The sequence below is a fragment of the Rhinatrema bivittatum genome, chromosome 5 (assembly GCF_901001135.1).
Source record: "Rhinatrema bivittatum chromosome 5, aRhiBiv1.1, whole genome shotgun sequence".
Taxonomy (NCBI): domain Eukaryota; kingdom Metazoa; phylum Chordata; class Amphibia; order Gymnophiona; family Rhinatrematidae; genus Rhinatrema; species Rhinatrema bivittatum.
In genome coordinates this window covers 338,561,832-338,586,235 of record NC_042619.1, presented here as the reverse complement: position 1 = coordinate 338,586,235, position 24,404 = coordinate 338,561,832, and the positions used below count along the sequence as shown (strand labels likewise).

The following is a 24,404-nucleotide window of genomic DNA, read 5'->3' as shown; positions in this document are numbered from 1 at the left end:
TAGCATGGTGCTAGCGGGATTACAAAAAAAAAACACAAAAAGGAAAGAGAAGCATTTATCTTTAAGAATTAGCCCCACTCTCCTGCAGTGATATCGAAGGGTCACTTCCCTAGTCGAGAATTCCTGAAGCGATTTACGATCCCTCAGTTCCCTGTACGTACCAGGATCAGTCCAGACTGCTGGGTTATGCCTCCCTTCCAGCAGGTGGAGTCAGAGAGAAATTGAAAAGCACCTCCCACATAACCCGAGGTGCCACCTGTGATCCCTCAGTATCTTCTCTGACTCCAGCAGATTGAGAGGCATAACCTGCGGTCCTGATCTCTAATTTTCTGGGGCCTTGCCCCACCAGGTTTGAAAAAAAAATAATAATAATAATAAAGTTAGGAGATTTAGAACTTTTGGCTAGATCATTAAAAAAAAAAAAAAAAAAAAAAAGTTTGCTATTTTTTTTTTTTACTTCTCTCTAGTGCAGCTAGATTGGGACAGGCAAGGCAGGGCATTGCCCTATAGCCCATCCCTGGAGCTTTTCTCTGCCCTAGCCCGGTGAGCAGAGGGGGAGGATTTACCGGTGGGCCGGTCACTCTCCTCCTCCCTCAGAGAGGTACTAATTCCTCTGAGTCTCCTATTTCTTTGTCAGTGCCTTCCTCCTTGAGGCTGAGTTTTCAAAAAAAAAAAAAAGTTACTGAACGGCAACGTCAGGTTTTTTTATTTAATTTCACGCTGTTCTTACCTCAGCTGTGCCTGTCCGTCTCCCGGGCCTCCGGAAGGGATGGATTTTCCACCCAGCTGCTACTACAGAATGACCAGAGGAATGGCCTGTCAGTCTTGTGGAGAGCCGGGGCTTCGGCTCTCTCGCGAGGGCCTCTGCTCCCGGTGCCTCGCCAGGGGCGAGGGGCCTTCGCAACGGCCTGATCCAGCGTGGGGGGGCGGTCACAACGCGGCGAAAAAAGTCATGCGGCGCGCAAGAGGCCGAGGGATCTAGGCCTGGGCCGCTCCCGATTCGCGCGGGAGCGGTAGCCATTTTGTTGGCATCGGAGGGGGATGCAGAAGACTCTGAGGTGGGAGAGGATCCCCCTCCTCCGCTGTCCCTGCCGCATAGACTGCGCGAATTGCCCGGAGACCCAACTCCTCCTCCGGTTCCTCCCTCGGGGGGGGGGGGGGGGGCCTTAAAGGGGCAGAAATCTTTTTCATCAAAATTTATACTTTTAATGCACAAGGCATTTCTGGAGGCGGAGACTGGGTGGGATACCCAGTCTCCCAGCCCCGTTAAGATCCCTAAGCTTTCTAGGGGTCAGGGTAAGGTGCATACACATTTCCCTCCTTCTTCCCCGGGTGATGACTTGTCGGACCCGGTTGACCTGGTGGATCCAGGTTCACAGGACCCTTTGGCTCCAGATTTGAGTGACAAGGGGGACGTTCCCACACATGTGGAAGGAGATGACCCCCAAGTCCTCCGCCTGTTCAGACGAGAGGAGCTGGACCCTTTAATTTTGCACGTACTCCAGGAGCTTGAGCTTCCCCTTTCTCAGGAGCCTTCAGAGTTATCGACGGGAGACTTGGCTTTAGCGGGTCTACGCGCTCTGCTGCAGACATTTCCTTTTCACCCGAAACTTTCCCAGATTGTGTTCCGAGAATGGGAGTCCCCGGGGGCCTCATTGAGGGTCACTAGAGCCATGGAAAAGTTATATCCCCTCCCTCTTGAGTCGATTGATCTTCTTAAAGTCCCTAAGGTGGACTCGGCGGTCACGGCCATTGCCAAGCATACTACTATTCCAGTGACTGGCGGCACTGCTCTTAAGGACCTCCAGGATAGGAAACTGGAGGTGTTACTCAAGCGCATTTTTGAGGTGGCGTCCTGCAGTAGCATGATGCAGCGGGCCTTGCTGCGTTGGGTGCAACAGATGTTGACAGCCCAGGACCTTCCTCCTGGGGAGGCGGAGCAGGCGGCCCGTATGGAATCAGCAGTTGCTTATATGGCGGATGCACTGAATGACCTTTTACGTACTTCAGCACGCACTATGTCCTCAGCGCTGTCCGCACGGCGTCTGTTGTGGCTCTGGAACTGGTCGGCGGATGCCTCGTCGAAGTCTCAACTGGGATCCTTTCCTTTTCTGGGTAAGTTGTTGTTTGGGGATGAGCTAGAGCAGCTCATTAAGGCCTTGGGTGACAGCAAGGTTTATAAGTTGCCGGAGGATAAGCCCAGGACGGCCCACTCGCAGGGGGGCTACAGGGACCGTTTTCGGGGACAGCGCCGTTTTAGGCCTGGTCGGGGTGCTTCCGGCTATACCGCTAGACAACCGGCGTCTAGAGCACAGGCCTGGTCTTATTCCTTTCGAGACAGACGGCCTCAGCGTGCCGGAATCCATACGTTCGCTCCCAGCGGCAAACCAGCTCAATGAAGAGATGCCGGCCCATTCCTCCCTTCCCAAAATCGGGGGTCGGCTGTCCCTGTTTTTAGAGGAATGGGTTAAAATTGCTTCGGACCAGTGGGTGCTAGACATTCAGTCGTGGTTACGTTTTGGATTTTGCTTATCCCCTCGGGATCTTTTTCTGGTGTCCCCTTGCGGACCACCACACAAGCAGCAGGTGGTTCTGCAGACTCTGTCACGTTTGAGGGCGCTGGGAGCAGGTCGTGCCGGTCCCTCTGTCAGAACGTCGGACCGGTCGTTACTCCATATATTTCGTGGTGCCCAAGAAAGACTGTTCCTTCTGGCCAATTCTGGATCTCAAGCAGGTCAACAAGGCCTTGCGGGTGCCTCGTTTTCGTATGGAAACGTTGAGATCGGTCATTGCGGCGGTCCACAAAGGAGAGTTTTTGGCTTCTTTGGATCTGACAGAAGCTTATCTTCACATCAGAATCCACAAGCACCACCAGCGGTTTCTGAGGTTCATGATAATGGGCCAACACTACCAGTTTTGTGCTCTGCCGTTCGGTCTAGCGACCGCTCCCCGAATGTTCACCAAGGTGTGCTGGTGGTGGTGGCGGCGAGCTTGAGACACTAGGGGGTACTAGTTCATCCCTACTTGGACGACTGGCTCATCCGGGCGAAGTCGGAAGAACTCTGCAAGGCGGCAGTGCGTACGGTTGTAGCTAGTCTTCATTCCTTGGGTTGGGTGGTCAGTTATGCCAAGAGTCAATTGATCCCCTCCCAGGTAATAGTTTTTGGGGGCTCGATTTGATACCTTGTTAGGCAAAATTTCACTGCCAGTTTCCCGCATGGACCGGTTGATGGTTCAAGTGCGTCGGCTACTATCGCTTCCCTCCCCGGTGGTATGGGATTATTTGCAGGTTCTTGGGTATATGGCATCCACCCTGGAACTAGTACCTTGGGCCTTCGCACATCTGAGGCCCTTACAGAGAGCGCTGCTATCTCGTTGGGAACCCAAGTCAGAAGAGTACCAGATTCCTTTGCCGCTGCTCGAGCTGGCCAGATCCAGTTTGGACTGGTGGCTCAATCCGGTTCACTTGCTACAGGGAGTGAATCTCGAGAGTCCCCAGTGGGTAGTTGTTACGACTGATGCCAGCCTCTCCGGCTGGGGGGGGGGGGGGGGGGGGGGGCGGTATGCTGGTCAAGGTCGGCTCAAGGTCTTTGGACGCCGTTGCAAGTCAGGTGGTCTATCAACAGATTGGAGACCAGGGCAGTTCGCCTGGCACTGCAGCGCTTCTTACCGATGTTACGTGGCACAGCTGTGCGGATTCTGTCCGACAATGCGACCACGGTGGCCTACATAAACAGACAAGGAGGCACCCGAAGTCGACTAGTGTCCGTGGCCGACAAGCTGATGCTCTGGACAGGATTGCAGCGTCTCACATAGCGGGGGTCGACAACGTTCAAGCGGACTTCCTCAGTCGACAGCAATTGGATCCTGGGGAATGGGAGCTGTCGGAGGACGCGATGAGATCGATCGTGGGACATTGGGGAGTTCCCCGCCTGGACCTGATGGTGACTCGTCTGAATGCAAAGGCCGCTCGTTTCTTCAGTTGCCGGAGAGAACGCGGTTCCGAAGGGGTGGATGCTCTAGTTCTACCCTGGCCACCACACATCCTGCTTTATGTGTTTCCTCCATGGCCACTCGTCTGAAAGATACTGCGACACATAGAGTCTCACCCGGGACCGGTAATTCTAGTGGCTCCCGAGTGGCCTTGAAGACCGTGGTTCGCAGATCTGGTCAACCTGGCGGTGGGCGGCCCACTACGCTTCAGCCACCTGCACTGTCTGCTTCGACAGGGTCCAGTATTTTTAGAGCAGGCCGATGGATTCTGTCTAGCGGCCTGGCTTATGAAAGGCGGAGGTTAAGAAAAAAAGGGGTACTCGGAGGCAGTTATTTCTACTCTTCTGCGTTCCTGCAAGACTTCTACTTTTCTTACCTATGTTCGGGTATGGAAAGCTTTTGATTCGTGGTGTGGTGCGGCAAGCTTGTCACCTCGCAGGGCTTCTATTGTTCACATTCTGTCCTCCTTACAGGACAGTCTTCAGAAGGGCCTTTCTTATAGTTCGTTCAGGTTTCGGCCTTGGGCAACTTTCGTGGTAAGGTTAATGGTATTTCTATCGTGGCACCCGGATGTGGTCAGACTTTTGAAAGGGGCCAAACACTTGAAACCGCCGGTACGTGCGGTCTGTCCGTCCTGGAGTTTGAATCTAGTGCTCCATTGTCTTTGCGGGCCCCCTTTTGAGCCTTTGAAGCGAGCGACGGTTAAGGGCTTGACGCTCAAAGCTGTTTTCCTCGTAGCTATCTGCTCAGCTAGGCAGGTTTCCGAGTTACAAGCCTTGTCCTGTCGTGAGCCTTTTTTGCATATTTCTGATTCCGGTATTTCGCTTCGCACAGTTCCCTCCTTTCTGCCCAAGGTAGTGTCGGCCTTTCATGTCAACCATGACAATCGGTCAATCGGTTGAGTTGCCTTCCTTCTCGGTGGAGGATAGGGATCTGAGGAGGTTGGATGTCCGTAGGGTCCTCTTGCGCTACCTGGAGGTCATTAATCCATTTCTTTTGTCCGACCACCTCTTCGTTTTGTGGAGCGGTCCTAAGAGAGGGGCTAAGCCTTCTAAAACTATCGTCCGATGGTTGAAGGATGCTATTGCCTCCGCATACATTTGTAACGGTCGCCCTGTGCCAGATGGTCTTAAGGCGCATTCTCTTAGATCTCAGGCGGCTTCATGGGTGGAAAGCCAAGTGTGTCTCACCGCAGGAGATTTGTCGGGCGGCTACGTGGAAATCCTTGCACACGTTTGCTAAACACTACCGTTTGGACGTTCGGGATCCCAAGGTAGATTCATTTGGCAGTAGTGTGCTTCGCGCGGGACTCTCCAGGTTCCACCCTGTTTAGGGCAGCTTGGATACATCCCAGCAGTCTGGACTGATCCTGGTACGTACAGGGAAAGGAAAATTAGGTCTTACCTTCGATAATTTTCCTTCCTGTAGTACCAAGGATCAGTCCAGACGCCCGCCCGTATACAGGAGAGTCCAATCAACTGTTCTCTTTACAGATTTTTGATGCCAGTCAGGGTTTTTTTTGCAGAGCTTTCTAAAGTACGTTCTTACAAATTCTACCTGGTTCTCCAGTTCAGTTTTTAACTTGATCTAGTCATTGTTCTGTTATAGCGTGTTTTTACGCATCGTTAATACATGGAAATGGTAGTAGTTCATATATGGAAATGGTAGTAAGGGTCATTCTTTCATTCTGCTTTGATATCAATGATACTGAGGGATTGCAGGTGGCACCCCGGGTTATGTGGGAGGTGCTTTTCAATTTCTCTCTGACTCCATCTGCTGGAAGGGAGGCATAACCCAGCAGTCTGTACTGATCCTTGGTACTACAGGAACGAAAATTATCGAAGGTAAGACCTAATTTTCCTAATGTGTGCCTTGGTTGGGTAGCTGGCTCCCACCGTGGACTTAGCCGCTGAAGCGGCTGAAAGGCAGCGGGTGTAAAGCTGAGCACGGCAGTGAAGGCCAAAGCCCTCTCTCCCCCCCCCCCCCCCCCCACAGCTGGAGACAATCTGCACTCGGCCAGTAAGTGCTGAGACTAGGTAAGTTTTAGAAAAACTTGAATCCAGAGAAGTCGGAGGGCTCCTTCTTGCTTCTCTGGTCTTCTTGCTCTGTGCGCGTACCGACTCCGTTCTCGATCCCGGCGAGGTAATAGGGGGGGACGGACTCCGAACTGGTTGAGCAGCCTTCCATGGGCTAGGCCCTTTTTCAGTTTGGTGAGTCAGCCACATGGTGACCCTCGGCGCCATCTTGCGTGCGGTAGGCTATGATGCCATCTCTTCCCCCCCCCCCTTTGGCTAGCCTCTTGGGCGCACAACGGGCGCTTTTACAAGCACATAGCCATGCGCACATAACTATACGCATAGCTGAGCACATGCTTATCCAGGCGCATTACCTGTGCACGCCGTGCACCAAACGCAGAGGCAATGGCCCAGCAGCAAAGAAACTCAGATGACACTCCGTTTGTGCGGCCTGCCACATCAGAGCAGCACAGCCCGACCTGGAGTCCTGCCTGTCTCAACACTGTGAGGAAGCCCAGGGAGGACTGGATTCTCAAACATTTTCCAAGTCTGGTCCATCCTAGTCAGAGGATGGTTCGACGATGATCTTATCCGACAGCTCCCCGGAACTGAGAAATTCCGAGATGGCTTTCTCAGCGTGAGAGGGCACTTCAGTAACCCCTGCTCCGGCTCCCCAAGGGATAAACATGGTTCTCTGTGTGTACCCGAATCAGTCCAGACTCCTGGGTTTATTCAACCCTGCCAGCAGATGGAGACAGAGAAAAGCCTAGCTGACACTGCTTAAAAGTCCTGGTGCCACCTGCAGTAGCTCAGTATTTCTCTGTCTCCAGCAGATGGTGGGTGCATAAACCTGCAGTTCTTCTCTACCCTTGCTTTTTTTTTTTTTTTTTTAAGATTATTTTTATAGTATTTTGGGTGAGCCTTCCTCCCAGGGGACTGGTTCTTGGGGAACCATTCCCTGTTCGGTTGAGGTGGATCAGTTGAGGTCCATTTGTTCCGTGGAGTGTAAATCTGGTGGTCCAGATCCCTCCTTTCACAAGGCTGGCCGTGCGGCTTTCAGCCCTTCTTTTTTCTCAGGGTTTTGTTTCTCTCCTGGTATTCAGGAACTGAGTTGCGCTGGACAGCTCCTCGCAGCTGCAGGAGAGAAACTTCCCTCTTAGTGTTTTGTTAATTTGTTAAAGTTAAAAAAAAAAAAAAAAAAAAAGTTTCAACAGTGAAGAAAGATGTCGGCTGCTGGTAAGGCTCCGTAGTGACTCAGACCTCTATTTTCCTCCAGACCTCTCTAGTGACTCCCCTGGACTTGGAGCAGCAGCCTCCTTCAGCTCAGCCCGTGGGCCCCCCCCCCTTCCGGTGTTTGCTCCGTCGGGCCCTTCCCCTGGTCCTTTCTCCACTGATTTCATTTTATTGTTACACAGTGCATATTTGGCCAGCATGAGCCACCAGCAGGGCTCTGCTGCGAGGCCTCTACCTCCTAAAGTAATTGGTTGGTCAGATCCAGGCAGTGGTCAGCTTTCTGGATCCCAGGATGACATATGGATCTCCCAACCCGGGGGTACTGTAGGAGCCAGTCGGGCCCCCCCTGGAGCAGGGGGACAGCAGCCAGCTCCCGGATACGGGTAGTACCACCTGTATTCGCTCTGGATGATCCAGACATGGATGACCTTTCTTCTCCTGTGCAGATGGAAGGGGATGATCCAAGGGTTCTGCGTCTCTTTCAAAGGGACGGGTTGGACCCCCTGATTCCTCACATCCTAGCCGAGCCGGACATAGATACCCCACTGGACCCTCCTGCTCTTACTGCATCATCCCAGAAGGGCGACCTGCTCCTTGCCGGTCTACGCCCTTCTTCTCGAACTTTCCCTTTCCGTCCGATGCTACTGCAACTGTTGACTAGAGAATGGGATTTGCCGGAGTCTTCTCAAGGTGGGCAGAGCTATGGATAAGCTCTACCCTCTACCTGAAGAGTACCTGGAGCTCCTGAGGGTCCCTAAAGTGGACACGTCAGTGTCGGTGGTTACTTAAACGCACCACGATTCCGGTTACTGGCAGAACGGCCCTAAAGGATCTGCAGCACTGTAAGTTGGAAGTCTACCTCAAACGGATTTTTGAGGTGTCTGCTCTGGGGGTCCGTGCTGTGTCTGCAGCTCTCTCATGCAGCGAGCAGGACTCCGTTGGCTACAGCAACTGCTCAGTGCCTAGGATTTGCCGCCCGAGGAAGCTCATCAGGCTGAGCGCCTGGAAGCACTCATGGCATATGGGGCGGATGCTCTTTATGACCTCCTCCTTGCCAAGTCCATGGTTTCAGTGGTCTCATCTAGGCGGCTCCTTTGGCTTCACAACTGGTCGGCGGATTCGTCTTCCAAGGCACAATTGGGATCACTTCCTTTTAAAATTTGCTTTTTGGGGAGGACTTGGAACAGCTCATCAAGTCACTCGGGGAGAACAAAGTCCATAAGCTGCCAGAAGATCGGCCAAGGACCTTTCTGGCCTTCAGGTCTTCCAGATCTTGCTTCTGTGGGCAACGACTGTTTCGTCAGACCAGGCCTCCAGCACAAAGGCCACCTTCCTCACGCTCTCTGTCCTGGTCTCAACCCTTTCATGGCCAGAGAACAGTTCGAGACAACCTCCCCCATGGGGCTCTTGCCAAGTCTTCCCAATGAAGGCTTGCCGACCCAATCTTCCATTCCCAGGATAGGCAGCCGCCTATCTTTCTTCTATAAGGAGTGGGTCAAGATCACCTCAGATCAATGGGTCTTAGACATTCTACGACACGGCTACGCTTTGGAGTTTGCTCGACCCCTAAGGGACAGGTTCCTCTTCTCCCCCTGTGGAAGCCTTCAGAAGCAGGCCATGGTCCAACAGACGCTCGACCGCCTCTTGGCCCTCGGGGCCATCCTCCCGGTGCCATCGAGGGAACAAGGATTAGGCCATTATTCTGTCTACTTCGTGGTTCCCAAGAAAGAAGGCTCCTTTCGTCCCATCCAGGACCTCAAGCTAATCAACAAGGCTCTCAAGGTGCCTCACTTTCATATTTATTTATTTATTTATTTATTTAATATATATTTCTATGCCGGACTTCACGAATAGAATTCACATCAGGCCGGTTTACATGGAACTTAGGGGATGAACAAGTGTAACAAAAAACGAGAAGGCTGAATCAAGCAAAGTTACATAAAACAAGGGCATTGAACTTGGGGGCTAGAGTAGCCAGGAAGAAAGGTAGAGCGGAAAAGCAACAAATAAATAAAATATAACTGGTTATGAGATTGGTAATTATCTCATTCCTTAGACTGAGTTCGAAGTGACATCATATGGAGACCTTGCGGTCAGTCGTGGCTGTGGTGCACCGCAGGAAATTCTTGGCCTCCTTGGACCTGACGGAGGCGTATCTCCACATCCCTATCTTCAAAGCATATCAACGCTTCCTGCGTTTCAAGGTCCTCGGCCAACATTTCCAGTTCCAGGCCTTACCGTTCGGGTTGGCGAAGGCTCCCCACACCTTCACCAAGATCATGGTAGTGGTGGCAGCTGCTCTACGTCGGGAAGGAATCTTAGTCCATCCCTAACTGGACGACTGGCTCGTTCAGGCGAAGTCTAAAGAATTGTCTTCAAGCGGTGGAAGGAGTCTTGCACCTTCTCAGCTCCCTGGGCTGGGTCAGACCCTAGACTTCTTAGGAGCACGCTTTGATACCATCGCCGGGAAAGTCTTCCTGCTCCAGGATCGGGTTCAGTCTCTTGTAATGCAGGTCCAGCGCTTCCGGAGCCTCCAACTTCCCACAGCATGGGATTACCTCCAAGTCCTAGGCATTATGGCTTCTACTATAGATTTAGTGCCATGGGCTTTTGCGCATATGCGCCCCCTACAGAGAGCGTTACTCTCCCGCTGGAAGCTGGTATCTCAGGATTTTCAAGCCCTACTTTCGTTGCCCGATATAGCCAGCCAAAGCCTGGGCTGGTGGCTCAGCCTCGACCACTTGCTGAAGGGAGTGGATCTGGAGGTCCCACAGTGGGTGATTGTCACAACGGATGCAAGCCTTTCCAGTTGGGGAGCAGTGTGCCAGCGACAGTCGGCTCAGGGACTTTGGACGTCACTCCAGGCCTCATGGCCGATCAACCGACTGGAGACCAGAGCGGTCCGTCTCGCCCCGCAGCAATTCCTCTCTTTGGTTCATCGTCAAGCGGTGCGGATCCTCTCTGACAATGCAACCACGGTGGCATACATCAATCACCAAGGAGGGACGAGGAGCCAACATGTTGCGCGGGAAGCGGACAAGCTGATGGTGTGGGCGGAGCTGCACCTTTCTCGCCTCGCCGTGTCCCACATAGCCGGGGTCGACAACATTCAGGCGGACTTCCTAAGCAGACAACACATAGATCCAGGGGAGTGGGAGCTCTCCAAGGAAGCGGTGTCGCTCCTCTTCAGCAGATGGGGAGCCCCACACCTGGACTTGATTGCGATGCTCCGGAACGCGAAGGCTCCCCGCTCCTTTAGCCGCCACCAAGAACATGGTGCAGAGGGCGTGGATGCTCTTGTCCTTCCCTGGCCGCAAAATCTCCTCCTCTATGTATTCCCGCCATGGTCCCTGGTGGGCAAGGTGCTGCACAGAATAGAGCTTCATCAGAGGCCTGTCATTCTGGTGGCCCTGGAATGGCCTCGAAGACCATGGTTTGCAGACCATGTCAACCTAGTGGTTGACGGTCCTTTCCGCCCCGGACTTCTACCAAACCTTCTGTGCCAAGGGCCAGTATTTTTAGACTGGGCAGATCGCTTCTGTCTCGCGGCATGGCTTTTGAACGGCGGAGGTTGAGGAGACACTGCTATCCAGAAGCAGTCATCTCTGCACTCCTCAAGGCACGAAAGACGTCCACCTCCATTTCCTATGTTTGGATCTGGAAAGTGTTTGAGGCTTGGTGCGCTTCCATGGACGTCGCTCCGCGCCGGGCTTCCATTGCACATGTTTTGTCTTTCCTATAGCGTGGCCTGGACAAGGGCTTGGCATACAATTCCCTGCGGGTTCAAGTCGCAGCAATTGGGGCTCTGGCTCGTCATCAGGAGGCAGCTCCTCTTTCTGCTCATCCGGATATCGTCCGATTCTTGAAAGGAGTAAAGCATGTCAGGCCACAGATTCACCTCCTCTGTCATTCGTGGAGTCTCAACTTGGTCCTTTGGGTGCTCACCGGCCCGCCATTTGAACCTTTGCGGAGCGCATCTCTCAAGGAGCTCACCCTCAAGGCAGCCTTCCTTGTGTCCATTTGTTCTGTGTGGCGGATCTCGGAGTTGCAGGCTCTATCCTGCAGAGAAACTTTTTCTTTGTTTTACGGACTCCAGGGTGTCCCTGTCTACAGTGTCCTCTTTCTTGCCTAAGGTGGTTTCGCCTTTTCATCTGAATCAGTCGGTGGAACTTCCTTCCTTCGCCGCTGAGGTTCGGCTGGAACTTTGGAAACTGGATGTCAAGCGGGTTCTTATTCGTTATCTGGAGGTCACCAATGAGTTTCACTTATCGGACCACCTGTTCTCTGGAACCACAATCCAAAACCACAATCGCGTGCTAGTTGAAGGATGCCATTGCCTCAGCTTATATTGGTGTCGGCCGTCACCCTCTGGTTGGCATCAAGGCTCATTCGCTCCATGCTCAAGCAACCTCCTGGGCCGAGAGTCGATCTGTCTTGCGGCAGGAGATATGTAGAACTGCTGCATGGAAATCGTTGCATACCTTTGCACCTGGGTTTGGCTCCTTTGGCGACCAGGTCCTTCGAGCCGGGTTATCCGGGGCCCACCCTACGTAGGGAAGCTTTGGTACATCCCACTGTCTGGACTGATCCGTATACGTATAGGGAAAAGAAAATTATTCCTTACCTGCTAATTTTCGTTCCTGTAGTACCACGGATCAGTCCAGACTGCCACCCTCAGATTCATGGGTTTGGGATAGCAGTACTCCTTACCAGCATCTGTTTTCCTATCTGCTCTCTGCTGTTATTACTGTTCTTACCAGTTGGTTCACGTTGCAAGTTTTTTGCCTGTTGGCATGTTTCTTCCAAAATTTTGATGCGGTTCATACATTGAGTATTTTATGATTCCTTGATCAATCCAAACGTTTTTCTCTGGCTTTGATATTCTTATTTTTTATGCAGTCCCGCACAGGAGACTGGTGAATAAAATGAGAAGCTTAGGAGTGAGTGCCGAGGTGGTGGCCTGGATTGCAAACTGGTTGACGGACAGAAGACAATGTGTGATGGTAACTGGAACTCTCTCTGAAGAGAGAGCAGTTTTAAGCAGTGTACCGCAAGGATCTGTGTTGGGACCGGTCCTGTTCAATATCTTTGTGAGCGACATTGCGGACGGGATAGAAGGTAAGGTTTGTCTTTTTGCGGATGACACTAAGATCTGCAACAGAGTGGGCACGCCGGAAGGAGTGGAAAGAATGAGACGGGATTTAAGGAAGCTGGAAGAGTGGTCGAAGATATGGCAGCTGAGATTCAATGCCAAGAAATGCAGAGTCATGCATATGGGGAGTGGAAATCCGAATGAACTGTATTTGATGGGGGGAGAAGGGCTGATGTGCACGGAGCAGGAGAGAGACCTTGGGGTGATAGTGTCTAATGATCTGAAGTTGGCGAAACAATGTGACAAGGCGATAGCTAAAGCCAGAAGAATGCTGGGCTGCATAGAGAGAGGAATATCGAGAAGGAAAAGGGAAGAGATTATCCCCTTGTACAGGTCCTTGGTGAGGCCTCACCTGGAATACTGTGTTCAGTTCTGGAGACCGTATCTCCAAAGAGACAGAGACAAGATGGAGGCGGTCCAGAGAAGGGCGACCAAAAAGGTGGATGGTCTTCATCGAATGACTTATGAGGCGAGATTGAAGAATCTAAATATGTATACCCTGGAGGAAAGGAGGAGCAGAGGTTATATGATACAGACTTTCAGATACTTGAAAGGTTTTAATGATCCAAAGACAATGACAAACCTTTTCCGTCAGAAAAAAATCAGCAGAACCAGGGGTCACGATTTGAAGCTCCAGGGAGGAAGACTCAGAACCAATGTCAGGAAGTATTTCTTCACGGAGAGGGTGGTGGATGCCTGGAATGCCCTTCTGGAGGAAGTGGTGAAGATCAGAAGTGTGAAAGACTTCAAAGGGGCTTGGGATAAACACTGTGGATCCATAAAGTCTACAGGACGTAAATGAATGTGGGAAAAAAAAAGATTTGCATTAAAAAAAAAAAGCAGGGAGTAGCTTGCTTTTTATGGCAGTTACTACCCCAAACCAAACAAGCCTGATACTTCACTTGCAATGCATATCCAGCATAGCTCTCTGCTTCAACGGCATGGGAGAAAGTCTGACACTTCAAGCATATCCAGCATAGCTCTCTGCTTCAACGGCAGGGGAGAAAGTCTGACACTTCAAGCATATCCAGCATAGCTCTCTGCTTCAACGGCAGGGGGAATGAAGAAAAGTGGATCTATATACGGACAACCAACAAGCACTGAATTACATAGTATGGGTAAACAAATAAGCATGGGTGTAGCTTGCTTATTGCGGCGGTTACTTACCCCTAACTAATTAAGCTAGATATTTCACTTAGATGCAGCTCCAACACTGCTCTCTACATTAATGGTGGGGGTGGAAGGGAAAAAGAACCAAAAGGTTACTAAGAGCCAAGAGAAACAGATAAGCATGAAAAAAAAAAAAAAGTGCAGAGCTTGCTGGGCAGACTGGATGGGCCGTTTGGTCTTCTTCTGCTGTCATTTCCATGTTTCTATATATTACTTCGGGGACAGAGGGCGCTCCAGTTTATAAGAGGCCAGCTTTCGAGTTTTGCTCTGACTCCACCTGCTGGAAGGGAGACATAACCCACTGTCTGGACTGATCCGTGGTACTACAGGAACGAAAATTAGCAGGTAAGGAATAATTTTCTTATCCTGTCCTCGACAGCCTTCGGGCCCCTCCTTCCACGTTTCCCTATCACAGGTCGGTGCGGCACTTAGTGGAACATGAGTGGGATTCCTCTGACTCCAGTTTGAGAGTGGGTGGAGCTATGGCTAAGCTTTACCTCTTACCAGAACAAACATTGGAACTGTTTGCGCTGCCGCAAGTGGATGTGGTGGTTTCCGTGGTCACTAAGAAGACTACGATCCCGGTGGGAGGGAGCCATGGCACTCAAAGATGTCCAGAATCGAAAATTGGAGCTCCACCTCAAGAGAATTTTTGAGGGGGTGGCGTTAGGACTCCTGGCTGCCATTTGCTCAGGTTTTATGCAAAGGACATTTTTACCCTGGGTGCAGAATTTCCAGCATGGCCCAGCTGGTTCCGACACGGAGGCTGACCACGGAGGAATCGTCAGTTGCAAATGTGGCGGATGCGCTGTATGACTTAGTGCGTTCCTTTTCTCGGGTGATGAGTTCGGTCACAGCACGTCGCTTGCTGTGGGTACGTCACTGGTCTGCGGAAGTTTTCTGTAAGGATCGTTTAGGTTTCTTGCCTTTTAAGGGTCGTCTCTTGTTTGGGGAACAGCTTATCAAACAGTTGAGTGAAACAAAGGTACATAAATTACCGGAGGATAAGCCTAGAAATTGCCAGGGGTTTCAGGCCCGGTCCCGTTTCTGGGACAGCAGGCGATAGCGTCCTTCCAGAGGTCCTATTGCTTCGCAGTCGCAGAAGGCTTTTCAACCGCGGGACTCGAATTGGGGTCAGTGCTTTCGCGGCGCACGAAGGCCTTTCAGGGTTCACTCCACAGGGGAAGCAGCTGTAGTCAAGTCCTCCCAATGAAGCAAGGCCGGGCCGGCTGGCGGAATTCTACTGGGAGTAGATCAAGATTGCATAGGATCAGTGGGTTCTCTCGGTAATAAGAATTTCCAAGCGTGTAGCAGATGGACTCAGGACCAATGGGTATAGTGTACTCCTGTTAGCAGTTGGAGACGGATCAGATTTCAATCTGACGCCAGCCCCTAGTACATATACCCTTGCAGGAAGTGCAGCTCTTCAGTATTTTCCGTCTCCATAGCAGTTAGGGATTATCTGCACAGTCTCACAGTGTTAGAACCAAATTCAAAGAAGAAAAATCCAAATTTAAAGAAGAAACCTACCTGAAGACGAGCCCCACTCTCCTGCGGTGATACCCTCGGGTCCCTCCCCAAGTTGAGATTCTCGAGGTGATTTCCGTGGTCCATCAGAGGTAAGCCTCGGTCCTGCGGCCGAATTGCGGTGAGGACCTAGCCCCTGATACTCGGGCGCAGCTGAGAGGCAGCGGGTGCACCCTCAAGCGCGGCGGTGAAGGTATTTGCCCTCTCCCCCCGCAGCCGGAGACCGCCCGGGACGAAACCAGGAAGTGCCAAAGACAAGGTAAGGTAGAAATCTTCTGCTTGAGTCCGGTCTCCGAGGATCGAGGAGGAGCACAGGTCACCGGCCGGGACCAGTGCCACCGGGTTGATCCGCCCTAACAGGGCCAGGCCCCGGCTATTTCCGAGGGTCTACCCACATGGAGACCCTCCGAGGGGGTCACCATATTGCCCGCGTGCTCGCCGTCGCCATCTTGGCCCTATTCACCTCGCCGTTCGAGAGCGCACAATCGAGCTAGGCGCACAAAGCACTTGTGCGCATAAACTTACACGCACATAAAACCTTGCGCGCACAGAGCCGGGCGCATATCTACGGCTGAACGCACAGCTGCGTGCACAACTACACGCTCATCTTAAGCGCACCGGAGCGCATAAGAGTTTACGCGCCGATAGCCATGGCACCTCCAGAAACAGGGATAAAGGCTCAAGGCCTCTGCCCAGCATGCCACATCAGAGCCGCACAAAGCAAGGAGGCTGACGCCCTGTGCACGCAGTGTGAAGAGGCCCTGGGAGACCCAGTCCAGGGCCAGTCCCACCCAGAGCTCAGTTCTAGCTCCTCAGGGGGTACCCCGGACCTAGCCAGGGGGACTTCCCTACAGACGGGGACCCCCAAGGAACCAGCGCCCCCCAGCTTTCACCCAGCGTCGATCTCATGGGTGGAGTTCTTCAAGGGGATTCACACCTTTGTTCAAATGCAAACTGAATCTCAGGCTGACCAGCCACATGCTCCACAGGAGGACCCTCATGCCCCAGGCCCTTCAAGACCTAGGCACAGGCTTCTACTACCCAGAAGCCCCACCTATGGGTACTCGGATATCACTTAGGAGGAAGCCGAACCCTTAGAGGAGGGGGAGCTTCCCCCGGGGACAGAGCCTCACCGAACCATGAGACGCTTCTTCACAATGGACGAGCTCCCGGACCTGGTCAACCAATGCCTGACGGAGCTCGCTATCCCAGGCCCAGGTACTTCGGGGGAACCTAAACCGAACCCCCTGCTGGAGGGTCTTCGACAGACTTCTCACCATTTCCCTCGGTTACAAGCAGCACAGCAGCTGATTGACCTGGAATGGAATGCTCTGGAGTCCACATTCAAGGGGGGACGAGCTTTGTCAGCCCTGTACCCGGCAACCAAAAATCTTGCATGCCCAAGAGTTGATGCCATGGTCTATGCAGTCTCCAAGCGCACTACCATCCCAGTGGAGGGAGGAGCTGCGCTCAAGGATGCACATGACCGGCGGCTGGAGTCCATCCTCAAACAGTCATTTGACGTAGCCGCTATGTCTCTACAAATTGCGGCCTACTGCACCATGGTGACACGTGCCTTGCTTATCACAAACCAGGAACAACACCCCGGAAGAAGACATGGAACTAGCAGTATCATTCCTTGCGGACGCTGCCTCCGACCTAGTGCGCACCGCGGCCAGAGGGGTGTCCTCTGCGGTGGCGGCCAGGAGGCAACTCTGGCTCCGAAGCTGGTCGGCCGACGCATCTTCCAAAACGTGCCTCAAGAGGATGCCCTTCAAAGGATCCCTCTTGTTCGGCAGCGAAATAGAGAAACTAGCCGACAAATGGGGCGAGTCCCCATTGCCGCACCTACCGGAGGATAAGATGAAGAGAAACCAGTGACCCTTCCCCAGGTCCTCCGGGGCAGAAATTCACAGCGCTTCATTCCTTACAGGAGCAACTATCAAGCCCCCCGCCCTACGGGCAGGAACCAGTCCTTTCGGACCAAGCACAACAAGAGGGGAACCAACTCGGGTACAGGCCCCAGCCGCACCCTCAATGAGATTCAGCCGACCTATAAGAACATAAGAAATTGCCATGCTGGGTCAGACCAAGGGTCCATCGAGCTCAGCATCCTGTTTCCAACAGAGGCCAAAACCAGGCCACAAGAACCTGGCAATTACCCAAACACTAAGAAGGACCCATGCTACTGATGCAATCCCATCCAAGGGAAGAAGCCATAGGGGGCAGACTAGCCCTATTCTACCGCAGATGGGTCGAGATAACTTCGGACAAGTGGGTCCTAGCCATTATTCGGGAGGGGTACTACCTGGATTTTCTACGAATCCCTCCAGACAAGTTCGTGGAGTCCCCCTGCCACGACCTCTCCAAGAGGGCGGCAGTGGAAGCTACACTGTTCAGGCTTGGCCCTCGAGGCCATAACCCCAGTGCCTCCACAAGAATTAAATACTGGGCATTATTCCATTTATTTTATCGTCCCCAAGAAAGAGGGAACATTCAGGCCCATCCTGGACCTCAAATTGGTCAACCGCCACCTGAGGATTCCCTGCTTCCACATGGAAACCCTACGATCCGTAATAAGGGCGATACAACACGGAGAGTTTCTCACATTCCTGGATCTTTCGGAGGCCTACCTACACATCCCAATTCATCAGGAACACCATCGTTACCTACGCTTCAAAGTCCTGAACCGTCACTACCAGTTCCGGGCACTACCCTTCGGGTTAGCCACAGCACCCCAGACGTTCACCAAGGTAATAGTAGTGGTGGCGGCAACACTGAGGAAGGAAGGAATCCTCGTGCACCCTTACCTGGACGACTGGCTGATCAGGGCAAAGTCACCAGAGGAAAGCCGCCAAACAACCAGCAGAGTCATAACTCTACTGGAGAGCCTAGGATGGGTGGTCAACACAAACAAAAGCTCCCTACAGCCCTCACAGTCGCTGGAATACCTAGGAGTCCAATTAGACACCAAAGAGGACAAGGTCAGCCTCACCCCCACAAGGAGATCAAAATTGTGGAACCGGCTGCAAACCTTGCTTGAACGATCCTCGTCCCACAGCATGGGATTACCTGCAAGTCCTTGGGCTGATGGCATCCACCCTGGAAGTTGTGCCATGGGCGCGAGCCCACATGAGGCCCCTACAGCGCTCCCTCCTATCACGGTGGAGCCCACGGTCCCAGAACTACACCATACGTCTATTACTCCTGGGCAGAGTTTGGACCCAGCTACGGTGGGGCTGCAGGCCAGCCACATGAGCCGGGGATCAAGACTATCCTCCCCAACCTGGACCCTACTCACCACAGATGCCAGTCTACGAGGATGGGGAGCACACTGCGAGGAGTTAACCGCCCAAGGGCAGTGGAACGCAGAAGAGGCGGGATGGAACATCAACGTCCTAGAAGCGCGGGCAGTCAGACTAGCCCAGTGATGGCCAACCTTTTGAGCTCAGTGTGTCAAAATTCATAAAAAAACCGAGCATAACTCGGGTGGTGTGTCACTTCTAGAAAAATCCATAATTGTGATATTTGTAGCTCTAATTAATAACAAAGTTATAATTTTAATATGTACTGTATTTATTAATAAAGCAAAAAACAAATAATTCTTTACCTTACCTGCTTAGTGACTTTTTTGTTGCTGAATTTCATCGGCTAAATCTTCAATTAAAACACTCTCTCCCCCTCCACCCAAACTCTTACTCCCCTGGATTTTCTCATACACACTCATGCTCTCACACTCACTGGCTCCCTCACATACACACACACCCAAGCAGGCTCCCAGTCATTTTCACACCACTCCCGCTCCATCCTCCAGGCAGGCACCAATTCATTCTCACACACACAGACCCCAGGCAGGCACCCATGCATTCACACACATACACCCCCAGGCAGAGTCCCATTCATACACATGCACACACTGAAGGCAGACCCCCCCCTCTCTTTTGCCAGCAACCTCAGAACCTCTCTCATTCCTCTGCTGCCACTGTCACTGCTGCCACATGACTACTGTGGATGTTGCTATTCTTGCACATTCCCAAAGATTACATGTGCCAATCACTAAAAAGAATTTTTTTTTTACCTTTGCTGTCTGATCTTTGTTTTCTAATTGGTTGGTCACAGACTTTTTTTTTCCACCTTCCCTTTCTTATTTTTTTTTTTTTTGCCAATTCCTTTTATATTGTCTTTTTTTCTGTTTCCTTTCTCTTCATCTTCTTCCCTCAAACACACAGTCAGGTTCTCATTCTCACATGCATTTCTCTCTCTCACACACAGGCTCTCACTGTCACATGCTCTCTCTCATACAATCATTCATACACACAGGCTCTCACTGGCACACGCTCTCTCTCATACAATCATTCATACACACAGGCTCTCACTGGCACACGCTCTCTCTCATACAATCATTCATACACACAGGCTCTCACTGGCACATGCTGTCTGACTCACACACACAGGCTCTCTCTCACTCCCACATGCTGTCTTACTCAAACACATGCAGTCTCTGCAAACATTCAGGTCCTCACACACAATCTCTCAACTCATCTCATACACGCGCGCACACACACACCCACCCACCCTCTACAGACCCTCAGCCTCTCTTTCACCTCTCGGCCTCCTCTTCGCGGGTCGCCGCAGGATGGGCTCTGCAGCGGCCCTGCTACCGGGCTTCTTCCTCTTCTCGGGCCACTGCGACTTGGGATTCGCGGCGGCCCGTAAGCGCAAGCGATGCTCCTCTTCTGCACGCGCTGATGCTTCTCTCCTTCCTGCCCACGCGGCTCCGGCAAAGTTTACTTCCGGGGCCGCACAGGAAGGAGGAGGAGCATCAGCGCGTTTAAACGCGATCTTTTTCTTTGGGCTGTGGTGACGTGGGCCTGTCGCTGCGCCGCATGCGCCCGGGGGCATTGGGGGGGGGATACTAAAAAACTAATTTTAAAGGGTTGGCGCAGCCGATAAAAAAAAAAAAAAAAAGACTCGGCGCAGCCAATTAAAAAAAAAAATTCGATCGTCCCGAAACACTACGCGTGTCAGCAAAAACGGCTCGGCGTGTCACTTCTGACACGCGTGTCATAGGTTAGCCATCACTGGTGTAGACAGATGGACTCAGCATCCCTCCCTTGGCTGCCGTTACGCATGGTCTTCAAATAATTCGAGGGCAAGCCATGTTTTCATTTACCTAGGGCATCCACCCTGCCGGGTGTCGACGCTTTCTGGTTGAGTACACTGGCGGTCTCCAGCTATAGTCAATCAACCAGTTCAAGTTAATCAAGTTAATCAAATTATTAAGTTCATCAATCAGTCAGTCACACATATATCCACAATGCTTTTCAAGGAGAATACTGAAGAGCTGCACTTTCCTGCAGGGGTATATGTACTAGGGGCTGACGTCAGATTGAAATCTGATCCGTCTCCAACTGCTAACAGGAGTACACTATACCCATTGGTCCATCTGTCTACACTAAGGAAAACGAAATTATCAGGTAAGTAAGTTCTCCAGTATCACTGCTCAATTGGTCAAGCATTTTGAAGAAAACATTGCTATGTGAATATTTCTGCATAGATCTCTGGTTGAAAACTCTTGTAAGACTCATTGTTGTTAACCTCTGCATTGAGATTTCATCCTTTCAAGTTGTCATGGTTATCCCTCTTGACTTCCCAACAGTTCCTGTTCATACCCCAGATCTGTCCAGACAAGTGGGTTTATGCATCCCTACCAGCAGATGGAGGCAGAGAACAAAACTTTGAGGCACTGCTACTTAACCGAGAGTGCCACCTGCAGTCACTCAGTATTTATCTGTCTCCAGCAGATGGTAGAGGTGCTAATCTAAAGTCTGTTAGATACAAAAAAAAAAAAAAAAACCCCAACAACTTAGATTAGTGTAGGAACTTGAAGACAGAAGACTGGAGCTTCCAGATGTGTTAGGCACCTTTGTGGGGCTTCGCTCTGTTTGAGCAGGGGGTTAGATATCCCTGTTAGGCTCGACCTTTGATTCCAGGGGGAGGGAAAGCCAGGGGTCCCTAGTTCCCTCGCTCTCCCTTAGGGCCTTCCTACTTGACTGGCCTGCTGCAGCTTCCTGGAGCCCCAGAAGCAGGAGAGTATTCTTTTCTGTGTGTCATTTGGGGGCTGGGGAGTCTGGGAGATGGTCAGGGCCTTCGAGTTATTTGTTTCTTTCCATCCCAGCAGCTGTGCATGTTTAGTATCGGGGGAGGAGAGGCTCATCCTGTTCTTTCAGAACCAGGAACCCGGACAACGACAGCTGCAACTGTTGTTTTTCTTCTGCTCTCCTGTTTATTTTTAGCTCTCAGCCTTGCTGCTGAATGCCATGCAGACTCCTGTATGTGGGAAATCCTGTCGGGCCTGTGGGCAGAGGCGCTCTCACCTAAATGTGGCCCTTCTTTGCCTGGCCTGTGTGAGTGAAGGTGTGGGAACCTCCTCACAGACTACATAGATACATAGAAATGATGGCAGAAAAAGACCAAATGGCCCATCTAGTCTGCCAAGCAAGCTCCCACACTTATTTTCCCATACTTATCTGTTTCACCAACCACTAAGTTCAGGGTCCTTGTTGGTAATTGCTTGATTCAAATTTCCTGCCACTGCCTGCCATTAATGCAGAGTAATGTTGGAGTTGCATCAGAGGTGAATCGTAAGGCTTAATGGTTAAGGGTAATAACCGCCGCATCAAGCAAGTTACCCTGATGCTTGTTTACCCAGACTGCACAGATCAATGCCTTGTTGGATGTTGTCTGAATGTAAATCCTCTTTTCCACATTTCTCTCTGCCTTTGAAGCAGAGAGCAATGCTGTATATGCATTCAAAGTGAAGTATCAGGCTTAATTGGTTTAAGGTAGTAATCGCCGCACTAAGCAAGCTACCCCCACGCTTATTTGTTTACCCAGACTGTGAGGTTCAGTCCTTGTTGGTTGTTGTCTGAATGCAAATCCTCTTTTCCACATTTCTCCTTGCCGTTGAAGCAGAGAGCAATGTTGGAGTTGCATTAACTGTGTGAAGGCTTATTGAGTAAGGGCAGTAATCACCAGGTAGTAGCCACCATAGGAGCAGGTCTTGTACTTGTGCCACAGGCCCCAGCCTGGAGGCCCCGAGGAGTGGGGGTGGGGTGAAGTCGGCAGCCATTTTAGCTCCATGTGGCAGGAGCCCTATCTTGGATGGGGAAGGCAGGGACTCCCCTCTCCCGCTTTGTCCTGCACTGCAGGCAACAGGGGAGGGTGAGGGAGGTACCTATGGGCGCGGATGGAAGTTCAGTGCCTGTGAGCTGGTGGACCGCCGTAGTTTTTCTTCAGATTTGTTCTGCATATGCATGAGACCTATTTTGCCAGACAGGAGCTGGCAGCTAAGTGTCCAGCCTTCTAGTTGGCCTGAGGTGGGTTTAGGAAGCCTTGGGCTATGACACCTCCACGGAATGGAGGCATCTTGTGCCTTTTGGGGCTAGGGGGATGATGTCTCCTCAGATGATTGAGGGCATGGATCCAACAACGCCTAACTCGCATGATCCATTGAGCCATGATCCGCAGGGTTCTTCCATACACGAGGCTGCTGGACAAGGCGCAGACTTGGGTGCTGGAGTGCTGGGGGACCAGGATGTGGATGAGGTTTCTCTAGCCAAAGGAGATGACCCTAGGGTGGTCTGGTTATTTCACAAGGATGAATTGCAGCCCCTCAGGTTCTGGAAGAGCTCTGGGTTAAAGTGACCCCAGAAGACTCTGATATGGAGGGGGGAAACCCTCTGTTGGAGGAGCTGCGTGGACCGCCGATGATTTTCCCCTTGCCGAAGCAGATGCAGAAATTGATTGACCGGGGGTGGGATTCCCCAGAGGCTGGCTTGCGCTTGGCCAGGGCTATGGCCAGATTATACCTCCTGCCCTAAAATATCTTGTAGCGGTGGAAATTACCGAAGGTGGATGCAGGGGTGTCTGCGGTCACTAAGAAGACGAACATTCCAGTGGCAGGGTCAGCAGCTTTGAAGGATGTTCTGATCAAAAGCTGGAAATCCTGTTGGGGAGGCTTTTTTAGGTTTCTGCTCTGAGCTTTAGAGCTGCTGTCTGCGCTAGCCTTATGCAGCGAGCTTGTCTGTGCTGGGTGTAGAAGGCACAGGACAACACCCAGTGCTCCTCCGAGGGCGGATCAGGGTGCTCGCTTATGTGGCAGATGCTCTCTGATATCCTCTGTAGTTCCGCTAGGAATATGGTTTTCTGCAGTAGCTGTGAGACATTTTTATGGTTCCGCAACTGGTTGGCAGATGTTTGGTCAAAGGCGCAACTGGCTAATCTCCCCTTTTAAGGGCCAGTTACTGTTTGGTGAAGACCTGGAGAAGCTGATGAAGCATCTGGCCGACTCCAAGGGAAATAGGTTGCCGGAGGATAAGAAGGGCGCTAACAAGACCTTTCCACTGCAGTCTTGCTTCCGTGAGATGAGGTTTCGAGCCAGCAGAACCTCATCCGGTTCTTCACAAAAGCAGTGTCAGGATGGTTAGCAGGTCCTTTCGAGGAACCCACAGACCATCCAGAGAAGGTTCCGGACAGGGCTCTGGAGCTGTTAAATCCGCCCAATGAAGAGACTGATCCACTCCTCTCTCGTGGCGGTAGGAGGAAGATTATCCCACTTCTACGAGGAGTGGACCAGGATTACTTCAGATCAGTGGGTACTGGAAGTCATAAGAGATGACTTTGCGTTAGTATTTTCTCGGCCCCTCAAAGATGCCTTCGTGGTGTCCCGTTGCACCTCGCCTGCCAAATGTTTAGCGGTGCGGGATACCTCTTGTGCTTGCAACAATTGGAGGCCATTTTGCCGGTACCGTAAGGGGAACTCAGTCAAGGAAGGTATTCCATGTACTTTGTGGTTCCCAAGAAGGAGGGCCTTCCTTCTGGCCCATCCTGGATCTGCAAAATGTCAATGCGGTGTTGCTGGTTCCACATTTTCGAATGAACATTGAGGACAATGATTGCGGCTGTGCGCAAGGGAGAGTTCCTGGCATCTCTCGATTTGACTGAAGCCTATTTCCACATTTATATCAGAGTCGATCATCACAGGTTCCTGCGCTTTTCTGTACTGGGAAAGCATTTTCAGTTTCAAGCTATGCCCTTCGGGCTGGCTACAGTGCCGAGAACATTCACGAAGTTGATGGTCGTAGTGCGGCAGCCCTCAGAAAGAGTGGATTCTTGTCCACCCGTATCTCGACGATTGCTCATACGGGCGAAGTTCGGAAGTGCAGTGCCTTGCCCTCCATTCGATGATTGATTGCAGCGCTTGGAGTCCCTGGGCTGGGTGATAAACCGGGTGAAGAGTCAGCTGAAACCCA

General features: G+C 51.8%; 1 protein-coding gene across 1 annotated transcript in view; it reads left to right on the top strand.

The window, feature by feature from the left end:
• SNRNP200 (small nuclear ribonucleoprotein U5 subunit 200) overlaps positions 1-24,404 on the top strand; it is a 915,618-nt gene that overhangs the window by 332,458 nt on the left and 558,756 nt on the right. The window lies entirely within an intron of this gene.